Source organism: Bombus pascuorum, chromosome 10 (assembly GCF_905332965.1).
Source record: "Bombus pascuorum chromosome 10, iyBomPasc1.1, whole genome shotgun sequence".
Lineage (NCBI taxonomy): Eukaryota > Metazoa > Arthropoda > Insecta > Hymenoptera > Apidae > Bombus > Bombus pascuorum.
Genome location: NC_083497.1, coordinates 8,991,590 through 9,005,020, shown reverse-complemented (window position 1 = coordinate 9,005,020; position 13,431 = coordinate 8,991,590). Strand labels below are relative to the sequence as shown.

The following is a 13,431-nucleotide window of genomic DNA, read 5'->3' as shown; positions in this document are numbered from 1 at the left end:
TGGCAGTTCGTACATTCTTCTCGGCTCCAACGATTCAGGGGAACGTTGAAAATAGGTAACAGCCGTGCACTTGCACGCGCCATTGCGTTAATCTTTGCATTTCGGAAACTGCAATGAATCAGATTCCACGAGGTAAATCGACCCAAGGGGAATGAAGAAGAAGCAATCGAGCGTTTCATCTTGGAATGAGACGATGGTATTTGTATGCTGGAATCGTCGTTAATTCGCTCGTCGTCAGCAAAGTAAAATGTGTGTAAAAAGTGTCAGTGGTAGTCGATGACGGCAATGGTTCATCGGGCCGATCTGACTACCAGCAGCATAAACAGGAAAACATTCGTTTGTTCGCGGCATCCCAGAATACATAAGGCGCAGCCACGCATGTCTACTATACGTTGGAACATCCACCCACGCGCGCACACAACACACACATTGTGTGTACACGCGGGACGACTCTAAATCACGGCGTCAGAGTCGAATTAACAGTCCACAGCCTCTGGTACAGCCCGTGACGTTTGCAAACCCCCAGCCCTTTCGTTACACGCCGGACACCTCCCCCTACGAGCTGTTGGTTCGTCTAATCGATTTAACATTTTTGCTCCATTCTTGTTCACGAGTCTTTGAAAACTTTCCAATTGCTTTCTAAAATATGTGACACTCCAAAGAGATCAATCCGTGAGAAAATATATTTGTATTTTCGTATTGAAATTAATCAATAAGAATCAATAATGATACACGTAGTTCAATTTTTTGGAAACTTAATAATATTAAATACTATTAAAGTCATGAAAATTCTATACGTGAGTTAATAAAACTCTTATCTACAGAATTACGTTCGAAGTACGTTTTCACGTATTAAAATCAATTTATCAAAAATCGTGATAGAATAACTCCAATATCATATCGAGATTAATCCAAAACTCTGTACAAACGAATAGGGCATGTCGCTTGTTTTATGAAAAATTGGTTTATTAATGTAATACTAAATTGGCGTGTTTTATCCCAGTACTTATTGAAGAGCTATTAAAGTTATCGAACCTCCGCATCGTCGCACTTTCGAAAATAATAACGGATAAAGTAGTGGGAAAAATAAATAATTGAGATTCCAAAGAAAATCAATTCGTCGAAAATCACGAATGAAATATCTCCAATTTCATATTGAAATTAATTGGATTCTTCTGCAGATTAATTCGTTAACGATAATAACGAGAATACCTGGCTACAGATGTAGCTGTGACGTAATGGTGGATGTGATTTTCATGGTAAAATCGGCACATTTATAGACGGATCATCAACGACATTAGATCGACACCAACGCGCCTGACGTACCTGACCCGAATTCGATTTGCTCGGATGTTGTGCAATGCGGCTGGATTACCGGATGTGTCGAATATCGTACCATAATTTCGTCGCTCCTGTTTGTCTGATGATTCTATGGCGCTAGCACGGCACCTGTTTGAAGGGCGGAACAAACGGCTGAAGGGGGATGTTATGAGGGATTAACCGGTCAGCCCGTGAAATGTGTCTTGACCATTGATATTAATCCAAACGAAATTAAATCAACGGAATTAAATAAAAAGAGACGAGATATTTGATATTTATTTTATTTTGTTCGGTAACATTTACCGCGACTTTACGCAGCATTGAATATCCCATTGAATCGTCAAAATAATCACGTTCCATATTTCAATAGAGGAGTATTTTATTCGACGTATATGTGTTGCGTGTTTGTATTCAGAATCATTTATAATAGATGGAGAAAAATTCATTACGCACGTCACGCAAACATACTAGAAGATAAACGATATTTTTAAATACTTTATAAATATATAATATCAATGTTTCGTACTGTTATGAAAATTCTGAAGCGGAAAATCACAAATTTTTATAACGTAAATATCGACAAGGATTTAAAGGAATTTATTTCAACTACGTATCATGTTTACGTCACTTCCTATCTCTAATTGAAATAGACAAAAGGAATCCTCGTTTTCCTAGAATCATTAATAATAATTAATCCAAGTCGCCATATTTTAGTAATAAAAAAATTGTAATATTACGAAACCAACCGTATCAATAATTGCAATTATTCCGTCATTACTCCATCGAATTTATAATTTTCTACTTTTAGCAAATTAATAAATATTACATTTCAATTGTCAATTTGTCCCCATCAGCATCATGTGGTCCGATCCTCTTCAGTAACATTTTGAGAGACATTTACACGTACGTATACGTGCTCTGAATAATTTTTCGTTACAGCATAAAATTCTTCCAGGTACAGAATGATCGAAATCTCCAAAAAATAAATATCTTTTTCTGAACTCGGTAAATTTATCCTTAGAAAAATAAACGTTGCGAGATTTCACGAGGGTATGGACGAATTTTCTATATAATCCCACAATACGGTTAGTCCAACCTATCGCGATGCAATTTTCCCAGGCACTTTGCGTGGAGGACATGGTAGAATTCCGCGTATCGGTGGAACGCCACGGATCGTTATTACGGCCGCGAGAATTCGTTTTAATTGCGCGAACGATCGTGAAAGTCGATAACGCGGCAGATAGGCATACGTGTTCCGCTTTACTCGCGTAATCCGTGGCCGGGACACGTGTAGAAAGAATTGATCGAACTCGAAAATGAAGGCGAACCGTGGCTATGCTTCATCTGCCGGATAGAATGTTTCCTGGCTAAGCTAAAAATATTTTTTTCCCGCGATAACGAAAATTATGTCATCCTATGATTCGTATTTGTCAGGCACGACTGTTCATAAATGCCATAAATATCTTTGGTACTTGAATTTGAAAAAGAGTGTACAATCGTAATGATAAATTAATTAAAAGTAGCAATAAAGAGCTGGTGAAATGAAATATTTCCACAATATTTTTATAAGCTTTCAAAAATTAAGAATGTCAGTTGTATTATGTCATGCATAGTTATGATAATCATAAACATGATAATCATTGTAGTTTGATTTTTCCATAATTTTGTAATTAAATTATATCATATTAAAAGCAAGTATTTGGATAATAATGAATAATAACATAAATTACACGTTGCTATACACGTTGTATACATATTTTTATCTGTCGCGAATAAATAAATTAAGTATGCAGATGAAAGCGCGACGACGAAATCCCGACTAAATAATACTTTGTCATCGCGATTTGCAGCGTGTTTACAATTTCTCCGGTGGAAATACGATCTAAAATATTACATGTTATCGATCGAGCCACTGAACAAACAAAACTGGCCCGCGTTAAAACCAAGTTATTATACAACGGTATAAAATCACTGGATGAAGGGGTGGTCTTTCTCTGCACGTACCCTTATAATATTTCTTCTAGTGGCACATTAATATTACACCGTAGCCACGATACTGTAACTTTATTTCTCTGCGGACGCGTATTCGTTGTAAATAATGTCATTTATTGAGTTTTTAAACGCCCCGTCTTTACAGAATTATTAATTACCAAGCATCGTTATGGGGATTTCTCGGCTATTTTAATTATCCTGCCATTAAGAACGATCGTTAAGTGAAATTTTCCGTGCAATATTAATCATAAGTCCCGACGGCTTTACTCTACTCTCTGGTCAACCTGCCACTTTCTTTCTCGCCCTTTTAATTTCGAGAAACTGTAGTTGCGGCAAGCAACACTCTCGTGTCGTGTGTTTTTATCGTCTCCTGTTAAAAGGCTGATAATCTATATAATGAATCGATTTTAACGAATGTATACCGTTGTACTGCTCATTTTTTCACGTTTTCCTTCTTTTACTTCCTCCCTCTCTTACACGACTGTGGAAAAAGAGCCATTTATCTTGAGGGTCGTTAACGTGAGAAAAATTTGGTGAGTTGGGCGGCAAGAAGGCGTGTCTTGCTTAGAACGGTTGTAAAAAAAATCAACGGATCGTTGTGGATCTTTCGGTTTGGAAAGCTCGACCGAAATTGGCTGGGAATCGACGTTTAGAGGTTGTGTAAATCCGCGAAACCATAACGGGCCGGAAAACGGGAACTCCGCTCAAGTTTCGTTGGCACTTGAAACTCTGTCGAACGGTTTCTAACTACCTGAACGAGAAATCCTGGTTGTACATTCACCTCGAAGGAGGAAACTGAGAGCAGAAACGCTTCTCTGAAATTACTTCGCCGAAAATTTCAATCCTTTAAATCGTCTTAAACAACAGGCTTCGACTGTCAGTTTCAGCAAGTCTTGTAATAATCATTAGAAAGTATGAGGGTAAATGTTTACAAATAGAATATAAATGAATTTTCCATGAAAAATCACAATTTTTCACAGGTATGAATTTCCTATTTAATGAAAGCAAAAGACGTAGATTCAAAGATTACATTGATAAAATTGTGAAGAGACTCCCATTTCCAAGAGCTTAACGACCAAAATAATTACTATAAAAAGAAAGAAGTAAATATTTGCAAACATTAGAAACGAAGTTCCCACGAAAAGTCACGGCTTAGATGCGAGTTTTCCGTTATGTGATGATATGTAGTAATTGAAAGAAGAGGATCGTGAATATCGATTGAAAGATTTCACTGATGAAATTGTGAACCGAGATGAACACGAAACTCAAAGCGGAACGACCAAACAAACCACGAAGACGAATTGCGATACAAGAATTTAATACGAATACGTCACGGCCAGGTGATTTTAATATCGCGCGTGTGGTGGATAGGATAGTTTCACGTTTGCAGTTACACGTGTACCGATGCAAACGCATCGCGGCTACATGACTTCGTTAATGAAACTCTGTTAGAGAAATTCGTGGTCGTGTCCGGTTCCCTTTTGCTGGATTGAATCAATCCGCTGACAGATTGCATCGAGATAAAATAACAATGGAACGGATGAAGTTTCGTTTGCAACGGCTTAATTCCACGTGTAAATCTCAGACACGCGAGAAACATCAACTCCATTTCCTCCCTCTGTTTTCTTTGAATTCTCGCTGTTGCAGAATTTTCCTTAATAAAATTATTCGTATTTTTTCAAATCATTGAACTTAAGAGATTATAATATCATATTTCTTCGTAGAAATAAATTTCATAAATTGTAAGCATATTTTCAATTCGATCATTGGAATAATTTAATGGCGAATTATAGAGATTATCTTGTCCATGGTATCGAAAATACCATAGATTTTAGTTTAGAAGAAAATCTATTTTAGAAGAAAGAAGTTTATACATTTTGCAGCAAGTAATCCAATTAAAAGTTGAAGTTGTCATGTCAATTGTCCATTTATCGTGATGTTGTTGCGGTATTGCCGTACCTTTTAATGACCAGAGGATCCCGTTTCCACAACTGGAGACGAGCAAACTATTAAAAGTTTGGTTTGAAATCACCGAATTTATAACTTCGAAACATTTTTAAAAGGAATTTTCAGACGTTGAAAATATTTACAATCTCATCATTATACATTTCAAGATAGTTTCAAATTAAAGCGAAGTTTCCAAAATTACAAATATTTAAAATTACATATTTCGAGATAATTTCAAGCCAAAACCAAATTGAATTTTTAGTAAATAGGAATTTTCAAAGTTCAGTTTGAAAGAGTTACAAGTCTTTGATTTCGCGCGAAAGTAAAAGGAAATTTTTAATAAATCCAAACTCTGAGAAACGAAGTCCTTAACGAAGTTCTTATCAAAATCTTATCATTTCGAGGTGATTCCAAGCGAAAATTAAAATTGCTTTCTCCTTCGGTGCGTTAGTTTCATGATTCCAATAAACCATGCCGATCGTCTTCAATTTCACAAGAAGAACTCGGCGTCTAGATGATTGGATACCGCGCGAAAACGCTGCGGAAATTAACACGCATCGAAACGAGCAACAAGTAAACCCTCCCCTTTCCGTAACGACCATTCTTACCCTCCTCCTATCTCACTCTCTCTTTCTTTCTCTTCCTCTTTCCTCCTCTTTCCTCGACGTATTTTATACCGAGACAATCGAGCCGAGTCGTTTAAACACTCGCGCCGCGGAGAAGATTGCGAAATGGGGCGCGGCCGGTCACCTGGATTCTCCAGTGCAATCCGAATCGTTCCGGACGACTTCTAATTAGAGCGGCTCGCCTATCTGTCTCCGGAGATCTCGCGCACCGAAAATTTCGTTTCTCTCCGTTTCGTGAAACGCGGATCGTAAGAGAAGCAAAAGAAAAGGAAACGCATACATAAGAGATAGAAGCCATAAGGAAAGAGGCGAGAAAGAGCAGTGAATCATTCTATGAGCATAAATTAGCGAGCCGTCGCAACGCCGGTTAATTAATTAAGGTAAATTGTCCTAAGCGTAAGTAACTGGCTGGCGCCTGGGTCACTCCTCTGAGGCTCGGTTCTCTCTTCTCTTCCTGGATAACCAGGACTTTCTTCGAGCTGTCTGGCTGGCTAGATGAGTTTCCGGAAAACCTGTCCTCCTTCTCTGCGGTTTCTTCTCACCGTTTGACACCACCCTTTTTGGGTCATTGTCTTTTCTCTCTTCCCTCGGGGACCGAGGGTGAAAATGTATCTTTTGGGGAAAGAGCTCTATCCTCGAGATTTATCGGCTGGAGTATCTCGTTGTCCCAAAGAAGAGGTTTATTCGCCGCGTTTATTTCACCACGACGTGATCGAACAAGCGACGGATCTCTTTTTTTTTGTTTGCCTCAGAGCACATGTAGTAAAACCGACACTTAAGTTTGAATCTAGAATGTTACATTTCGTATACAAGCGTCAGATTCGCTTTCGGATGCCTAACAGTTTGAAATATAAGGACTTCAACTGTTGCCTGGGGGATGGAATCAATTTTAGGTTTCTGAATGTTTCATTTGCTTCTCTATGGTCCTTGTTAGCTTTGTTTCTATCATATCTACGTGGAAAGTTAGATATCTCTATGTATTCTTATAATATAGGTTACATATAGGGGTTCAGAGGAAAAGTGATCAATTTTTTTATTCGAAGAAACTATGGACGATATTAAACTCTGAAACAATTACATTTATAGATAGCTTTTATGAATATATTGTGTTATACGAAACATTTTGAAATTTCATTAGCAATGTAATGAGAAATGACTATTATGATTATATTAGTAAAATTTGAAACCAATTCGAAAATTGTACATCGAAACTACAATTATCCATTATATTAATAAGCTTCGATGTCCAGTGGGACCATCTTTAATCTTATTACAGGTTTAAATGGCTATTAATGCTGTATACTAATATTTTACTAAATGTAATTTCTATATGCACTTTCAGATTGGTTTCACGAACGTAATTATAACAATCGTATTTCATTAGAATGCTAATGGCATTTAACATATTTCATATAACACGCACAATAGAAACATTAAAAGTTTCCTATGGTAGTTGTTCAAAAATTTTCATGAGCCATTCTCTATGCTTAAACGTCAAAATGTATTATTCTGTGCACTCGTATAGATTTGCAAATTCGTTATAAAATCCTCTTCAGTGAAATAAATTCGCTTGAAACTCACTATACACATCAACGCTTTTGATACCAGTCCCTCCTCAAACAACATATTACAGCATTGATTTTTCAACTGTTACCTCGTTACGTGTAATTACCTAAATTGTGTATGTCCAAAATGCATGCAGAATGCGGCATACAACGGATAAACATAGAAATAATTATTGTTGCGAACGTTTGAACGTTGCGTGCGAACGTGCCCTGCAAACGTGTAAACGTGGTCCGTGAAACTATGAACGTAGCGAACCTATTCTGCGAACATGCGAACGTACGTACCTGATCTGTGAACATGGACCGCGATCGCGTGAACGTTGCATTGCAAACCAACGAACGTGATGAGCGAATTTTGAATTTTGCCCCGAATCCTCGTTCAAATGCCGCGCTGTACGATCATTCTAAGGTTCAGCTCAAACCAAGCGTGGCTTTTGCAGCTTTTGCACTCTGAAGCTCGCGATTGGTAATCTCTCTGAAGACGATTCTGGGGGAACGCGCTGATCGAGCGTATCTCAATCCCGCGCCCATGAGGGCCGTGTCTGTAAGAGCCTCATAATGACTGCGGACGCTCAAATGAACGTATGACGAAAAATGTAAAAATGTACGACGATTCGAAATTATCCTTCAAACGTTCATTCGGTGAACGAAGACCCGTGTCGCGACAAAGGGTAAACATAATAATTAAGCAACGTCGAATTATTTGTTTGTCAGATTAATTTGCACTACGATCACGAGCTTGACGTTCTGTTCGTCAAGAAAGAAAGAAGAAAGGACAAAAGATGCAAAATAAAAAGAAAGAAGAGAGAAAAGTGAGAAAGCGTTTTGCGAATGCAAACGACGCAAAGTATGCGTGAGTACGATTAAGAGGGGACAGGTTCGAGGGTTGGAGACCTCGAGGTCAGACCAGTCAGCAACGTTAATTGCTTTCCTACTCGCAGTAACTTGATATTGCTGACATTCTGCGAAACGTTTATGTACACAAGCAAATAAAAATTTCCTTCTTGACTCTTCGTATAATATTGAAACGAAATAAGAATTTTAGCTGGAAGGAAGACTGGCAAAGCTAAAGGGATATTACGAAAACATAGGATAGTCGATGAAACTCGGTTGTTAAAATTCTCGTATGCGGTTTGGTACTCCGGGAGTTATGTATTAAATTTATTACTACGGCGAAGTTTTCGCAAACAACCACGGAAAAATTAAATATGTAACGGCCAAGGAACTTTTCACCGAACTAATTTCCCTAAACTGACACGGATAAGAGCTGGCTAACGTTTTCGACGCGCGCTGTTACATTATTTACGTATAAATAGTTGTGTCGCTGTTAGAGGAGACAACTCGGTTTTTCTGAATTTCAAGCAACCCCCACGGGGTGTCCTGGCCCACCGCCGAGTAGCGCCGAACCTGCCGCAGGAATTATTTAACTTTTAAATTTATTAATTTACATTTTTTCCCATCGCTTATGTCCGCGATTCTAAGTAAAACCGTGTTTTTAAACGGAACTGTTATTTCAAGGCAAATTAAAATAACCTTCCTCTTTTTTCACATCTTTGCCCCCGCCGCCCTTTGCCGAAATCGACGCGAATTTTTAAACTATAAACCGTATTCAGAACAAACTACATCTTTGCAGAAACGTGTTGATCTGATAATTAAAGAAATCTCGCCTCAAAAGACCCACAATCGTATGATTATTTACGCAACTATTCCGGAGCGCTGCTTTAGCTCAGTGTTCTCGCTTGAAAACGACGAAACCAGGCTCAGACGCAACTGTTTATGCTACTGAAGCCAGATGTTTGGTTCGCAGACCAGCTCGAATGTGTTACTTCATTCGAAAAAGCAACTAATATCTCATGCTGTGTCCGTTTCGTACGGGTAAATACTACTTACTGTCCGCTAGAACCGTCAACTAACGCAAAATATTTTGTACAACTATGCCTTTTTTAATCGCTTCACTTATAACATCGAGTTACACTAGTGACAAAAACTGTAGTCCTTCTTCGCTAATGCTAGCTTGTATTTTTGTGACAAAGTTCACTTTAAAGTCCAACTTTGGTTCGCAGATTAAAGATTATTAAATACGGATTATATAGAACTATTGAGATATGTATAATTAATTTTGTGTGCTAGATTAGCTTCATAGTAGTGACACACGCATGTGAATATGAGTGTATGGAAGTATGTGTGTGCACAGCGTCTCGAAAACCAGATGAATGCAACAGTCCCATTGGAGGTGTGATATGGAAGATGGTGAGACAAAGAGAGTGCTGAGACGCGTGCAAATGTATATCGACGAAGATCCTGCAAATCGTTTATTAAATAAACCTAAAACTATTTTAATATGAATTCTAAGCGTAACCTTAGTGTTCCTTTACTTTTATTTCGGCAATTAAGATCTACAATTCTCAACAAGAACAGCTGGACATTATGTCACTTGTAGACTGTGAAGTTTTATTCATCCCTGGCAAGTTTATGCAAAAGTGAACATAATGCACGTGATATAATATATATAATAATTTATATATATATAATAAAATAAAATATTTAAGATAAGATAACATACAAGATATTTAAGATATGATTCTTGTAGTTTTCATGGATGAAATTCCATTTCATTATACAAACTCGTAAGAATATGAAAAATTATACAGCCAAAGCTATAAAATTATAAAGCAATACATAATAGACTCTACTTTAGATACCTAGGTTTCGCAATAAACCTCTCGAAATCATTGAATTACACCAGACTTTAATTTAAGAAAGAAACTCACTTTTCCCAAAATAGAAATGTTATCTTTTTCTACAAGTCTTATCTGTTTCTAGTTCAACTGGATCGAACGACCAAGGATTAAAGAGAAAAAGCAGGAGGAAGCAAAAGACAGTTTTCGGTCAGCCAAAGTTCTGGTTTAATTAAAACCTGCCGGTACGATTACTGGTCTCATTCTGCGAACGATTTCATTCGATTTTATCTTTTAATTATGCTCGACGATACAAAGCACCGTTCTAGTTGGATCGCTCGAACGTGTAGAACGCGAGAAACGAACGAAAGGAAGGGGGATAAGAAGAAATCGTCGGGCGTGTTTTCTCTGACACAGATTTAACGGAAGTACTTATGCAGCCCGGCACATTTGGAATTGGCTACGCTGCGGTCGCGAGTCTGGGCGGACGTTTATGGCAACACGTGCGTGTCATAAAGAGGGTGTTTCCTCGAAAAAAACATGGAAACGTAGACGGACACGCAGGCGAGCCTATTTCGAAAATATATTCATCCACGATACGCGTCGCTTATATTCCTTAAAGTTTTTTCCAATGGAGAAAGAAAAATTTCACTCGAGGTGAAATAAAAATCATTGGGAATGTTCAAACTCTTGGACATTAAGGCGATCTTTTATTATTCTTCAAAATTAAATTAAATTGAATTGATTTCGTTCTTGATTCTTTCTCAAGTTTTCTTATCTAATAAGAAAAACGATTTATTTCAGGAGAAATCAAAGTCCTTAATGAAACATCAATTTAATTCCACTCTGAAGTCGTTAAATAATTTCAAAAACTACGACTTCACTGTACATTGTTCTCCAAAACCAATTCTCAGTGTTTAATTTGCCATCTATAAAAAGATTCATTATACATCGAAAAATTTAAGAAAGAGGAAAAATATACTAGTTTTTTCTATTAGAGTTACCAGGACCAAGAAAAATATTTCTCATTGATAATAATTTGTTGCAAAAAGAATGATAGCAGACGGAAGAATTCCGTGCAAGCGAAGGCAAGACAGTTCGAGACAATGGAGTTTTTAAGCAAACATTCAATTTCACAGTCGACCGCATGACGGAATTATCAAAATTGTAATAATGCAGCGGGAGAGGCACAATGACGAAGAATCACGCGACAGTCAAAGGTGGGGTAACAGAATGACGTCCACGTAATAGAATATAGCAGCAGAAATTTAATTTTGCCTTACAAATCCTCGGTCCGCGGTTTGTGTAGACAATTACGAGGTAATTGTTAATACGACTTGCCATTTACGCCAGGGGCAACGCATTTAAATTCTCGCATTCGCTTCATTCGTTTTCCCTTCGCTTGGCAAAACGTTGGGTCTCAATAATCACGATCGATTTAAACACTTCGACAAAATTTATTTCGCATATAGATACATTCAAGGCTAAAGCTATTTTTAAAGAAACCATCCATCGTATTGTTTTACAGTTTGGGAATGGTTCAATTTAAATTCCCAAACTTTGGAATTTTCATGTGAATTTATAAATGTATATTTTTTCATTTTCAAGTGGAAAACTAAAATCAGTCGTTCCACAGTCTGAAAATAGAGCAATTTGAATTTGCAGACTTAATTTTCAAACGTGAAACTACAATTCATCATATTGTTTTTCGATTTAAAAAAAATAGTCGAGTGAAAACTGTCAAATTCTGCTAGTATGTTCATCTCTAAAGTAAACTTTTTCAATTATCAAACTGAACTCTTCTAAACGTGAGCTATCAAAAATTTCGCGATTGAAATTTAATTCCAATTAATTTCAGTATCGCGCGTGGAATAATTCTGGTAACTGGATCGGTATCTATTTTTAGAAGAAAGGCCTGCTGCATTGTTCTACAGTTGGAAAACGGATCAGCGGAGCAAGGAGAAAATTTTCGATTGATCGGCAAACGGTTCCCATTGGCCGAAGGGGCGACCAGTTTTCGGACGGTCGTGTGTAGAGCTCGTTAACGCGTTCACGTTCAATCGAATTGAACGGATCGAGCACAACGTCGATTAAAATTCTCTACATTAATTATCGGGCGTTAGATTGGAACGTGAAACGTAGTTAATTGACGGAGAATGAAATTTCGATGATTGCGACGCGGATTGCCGTCGCCTGGTAACAAAATCGATCCCGACAGAAAAATATGGAAACGACGTTCCATCCTGTCATTTGAATATCGCCGATCTAAATTTACGGAGCATGAGGTCACTTGCAATTTGGTGACTATCTTTCTCGCTTAACAGCCTTGCAATTTCATCATAGAAGAAAAACAAGATAACATGATTTACGTTGATCTTCTGACTTTAATGCTACTTCACGACTAAATAGAAGGATTTTAATGTGACACCACATTTCAGGATAAAAATAGTCTCTTAAGTTTAAAAATATTAGTCTTTTAAAAATATTTGGTAAGTTGATAAATTTTTATAGATGCCATGGTATAATTATTAAAACAACCAATATTTTAATATCTTCGATATTTTACTATTATTACGAACAATATTTTTCAAGGTTTGAAGCGTATAGAAATACACGTTAGCTCCAAAATTAAATGAAAGAATAATTTTGATACTAAAAAGTTTGACCTATCGTCTTCTTCCTTCTTATTCTTTAATTGGCTCGATTAATAAATAATAATAAGTTCAGAAAATGTCCGAGAGCTTGTGTATTCGCTTCAACTCGTTTAAGTTCTAGTAACTCGACTAATCTGAAAACTTCAGAATTAATAGACGTCCGTCCGTGATTTAAATTCGTATCGTACAAATATTTTCATACGTGAAAGATATATTTAACACGAGAACAGTTCGATTATTCTCAAAACACAATTATTGCCCGAATATTTTCTTCCCTTTGTTATTGTTACGTAAACAGATACTGTCATCGCGATGGTAAAAAATAAAAAAACATTTTTTGTCGTTCTAAAATTGACTCGTCACCGAAAAGATGCTCAGAGTTAAAAGAATTCTTAAAAAGATGGAGATGGCGACGCCTAGGCGGCGCAGAGGAGATTTGCGGGGAAAGTTTGGCAAAATTGAGACGACGCGAACGCTTGATAAACGTATCGTGATTTATGCGGTTCATTTCTCAGGTGGGATTGTCAGAGTTCATATCGTGGAACGAACGCTGGGAACTTTCCACTATTTCCGTGTCGACAATTCGCATCTCGCAGCTCCATTCTTCTTTTCGTTTTTCTTCCTTCTCTTCGAGCAGAAAACGCGACGT

At 37.3% G+C, this 13,431-nt stretch overlaps 1 protein-coding gene and 1 long non-coding RNA gene across 5 annotated transcripts in view; one reads left to right on the top strand and one right to left on the bottom strand.

Moving 5' to 3' along the window:
- The window catches only part of LOC132911268 (uncharacterized), a 117,154-nt gene that overhangs the window by 95,812 nt on the left and 7,911 nt on the right, over nucleotides 1-13,431 (bottom strand). The gene's annotated exons all lie outside the window — the stretch shown is intronic.
- LOC132911289 (uncharacterized) overlaps nucleotides 1-13,431 on the top strand; it is a 108,796-nt gene that overhangs the window by 88,757 nt on the left and 6,608 nt on the right. The gene's annotated exons all lie outside the window — the stretch shown is intronic.